Here is a 3552-nt window from a genome sequence, read left to right on the forward strand (position 1 = left end):
ATAGCAAAAACATTAGCATGTAATACGACTATCGCTCATCTGCATATAAAATTAAAATATTAAAACATACAGAGTTTCTAGAAAATAAATTATATGAAGAATACAATAAATATATTAATCAATAAAATTAATGATCAATAACGAAAAAAGGGAAGGAAGCTTAATAGTATATATAATTGTAGGAGTATGTATAAGAAAGGTTAAGAAGTTAGAATTATATTCTAACTCAAATTAAATTCAAATTCAAATTCAAATATTATGTTGATTTTTTAATGAAAGATTTTTTAATTACTCTTCTTTATCATTAATTTTTAAAATAAAAAGCATATTTTTTCTTATAAGCTAAAATTTGAAATCAGTATAATAATTCTATTCCCCCCCCCCCCGCTCCCCCCTACGTCCCCCCTTCCTCCCCTTTTTTTTCTCATTTATTTTCTTTTCTTTATTCTTTCTATTTTGTTTGTTTTTTAGTTATCTTTCTATTATTATTTTTACTACTATAATATATATATAAAGCTAAAAAGTTAGGACTCTATTACAATTCAAATCTCATTTAAATTTGAATTCAAATATGATATCTATTTTTTAAAAGAAGATCTTTTTATTGCTCTTTCTTATCTTTGATTTATTAAATATAATAATATTTTTTTTATAAGTTAAATATTTAAATTGAGAGAAATATTTGGAATCAATAAGATATTTCCTCCCACCGCCTACGTTTTCTCTTTTTTCTCATTTATCTTCTTTTTCTTTTCTTTCTTTTATTTGTTATTTTTCTAAAATAAGATAACCCCCACCCCCTACATTTTCTCGTTTATCTTCTCTTTTTCTTCTTCTTTTGTTTATTATTATTATTATTATTATTATTATTATTTGTATTTATATTTTTATCTTTTAATTTAATATTTAAATTAAATGTATTTAAATTTATTTTATAATATCTAAAAATGATAAGTTTATTAAATAACAAGAGTTCATTTAGAACTCTCCAATCATAGATTTCTACTTTAAGCTAATCAAAAATCTTTTTTTAAAAAAGTTTAATATTTTTAAATTCAAATATTTTTATTTTTTCAATTAAAAACTTTTATTAGAATATTTATTAACTTTGTCTTAAAATTGCTAAGTGACTTTTCCATAGCCTGCCACTTGACTTAACCCTGCTGCAAACTACTCTCCTTTATAATACATAGAGATTACTTGAGCTGAGAGTCTTTTGAAAATAATCTTTCTATCTCCATGATCTAGTGATAAGGTATGAGTACACTCTTTCTCCCCAAACCCCATATTGTAAAATTTCACGGGATATTTTATTGTTGTTGTAGTTGATCTTAAACTAAATATATGTAAAATGTATTAAAATATTTTTTTCATTTTATGGACTTAAATATATCATGAAAAAAATTAGAATTAAAGAGTTATCAAACAAGGAAAAAGACATACTTTCATGAATTAAAAAAAGAAAATAGTATAAATAAATTTAAATAGAGAAACTATTTTTTTTTAATATTAATATAACATAATGGAGTAGTAGTCTTATTTATATTTTCAAAATATATCAACAACAAAAAATCCAATATAGTCTAAAAAGCAAAATATGAGAGATAAAATGGGGCAATAGCATAACATATCCAAGAGGAGCAATAATTATAACCAACTAATGTTGTAACAAATAAAATATTAAAAATAATTCAGCAAAACAAATTTCTAATAGATAATTTCTCAGGAGGAATGTCAAATTAACGAGGGCTCAGTAAAATAAAATAGAAGGAATACACGATAGCCAAATAGCTCAAACCTCGTTAATTAGTGACAGTGCTCTAGTGCACATGAAAATAGAGTATTTACTCATCATCTTTCGTGAATATCATCTTCACAAATTTAGGACCATTGAAATTGGATCTCTGATTCATTTCTTGAAAAATATTACAAATTAATTTAAAGGCATCAATTGAAACAAATACTACTAGAAGTTTCGGAGGGGAGTGAATAGGTCATTTCATGTCATCCAAATTAAGTTTATTTTATACCAAAAAAATCTATTTTTTTAGGTTACCAACATTGCTATTAATTCCTTTTAAATCATTACAACAATAACATACCCAGTGAAATTCCAGAAGTGGGGTCTGGAAAGATAAAATGTACGCAGAACATATCACTACCTCATTGAGATAGAGAGACTATTTCCGAAAGACCATCAGCTTAAAAGTTACAATCCCAAGTAAGAGAATAAATAAATAATATATATAGCATAGTGGCAAAAAAAAATGATGCAAATTTTTTAAAAAAAGAACAATAACAAGAGCAAAGTAATGTGACAATCAAAGACAATAACAACACAACTATAAAGGCATGCCTAGACTACGACCCCCTTAAATCGACACATGACAAGACACCATTCTATTCCAACTAGCCTTCTACCCTAATCTGTGACCTCCACTCATTTCTATCTAAGGTCATGTCCTCGGTGATATGGAGTAGCGTCATATCTTGTCTAATCATTTCTATCTAATACTTTTTCAATCTACCCCTACCCTTCTGCATAACCCCTAACTCCAACTGCTCACACCTCTTAACTGGGGCGTCGACACCCCTCCTCTGCACATGCCTAAACCATCTCAGTCTCGTTTCTCTCATCTTGTCTACAATAGGTGCCACTCCCACTTTCTTCCCAATAACCTCATTCTTAATCTCACTTCTAGTGTGTCCGCACAATTATCTCAGCATCCCCATCTCCGCAACATACATCTTCTGAACTTGAGAGTTGTTTACATGTCAACACTCCACTCCATATAACAACGCTGGTCTAACCATCATTCTGTAGAACTTACCTTTAAGTTTAGGTGGTACTTTCTTATCACACAATACTCCAGAGGCAAGTCTCCATTTCATCCATGCTGCCCCAATGCGGTGCTGGCATCATCATTGATGTCCCCACTACTTTGGATGATGGATCCAAGGTATTTAAAGCTTTCTGTCTTGGGGATAGGTTGAGTGGCAAGCCTCATTTTCATACCCTCTTCATCCATCGCAACACTAAATTGGCACTTCAAGTATTCTGTTTTGGTCTTGCTCAATCTGAACCCTTTGGACTCCAGCGTTTGTTTCCAAACCTCCAACCTATCATTAACTTCGTCTCGAGTCTCATCAATAAAAATTATGTCTTCCGCAAATAGCATACACCATGGAACCTCCTTCTGAATAGACCGTGTCAGCTCATCCATCACCAAGTGAAAAAGGAAAGGGCTCAGCACAAATCCCTGATGTAATCCCACTTCAACAGGAAAATATTCTGAGTCACCTCCCACCATCCTAACTCGAATCTTGGTCCACCATATATGTCCTTTATGGCTCTAATGTATACCATCGGGACACCTTTGGCCTCTAGACTCCTCTCCAGAGAACATCCCTCAGAACTTTGTTATAAATCTTTTCAAGGTCAATGAACACCATATGAAGATCCCTTTTTCTTTCTCTAAATTTCTCCACCAGTCTCCGCATAAGATGAATTGCTTCAGTAGTCGACCGCCCTGGCATGAATCCGAACTGGTT

The sequence above is a fragment of the Solanum dulcamara genome, chromosome 8 (assembly GCF_947179165.1).
Source record: "Solanum dulcamara chromosome 8, daSolDulc1.2, whole genome shotgun sequence".
NCBI lineage: Eukaryota > Viridiplantae > Streptophyta > Magnoliopsida > Solanales > Solanaceae > Solanum > Solanum dulcamara.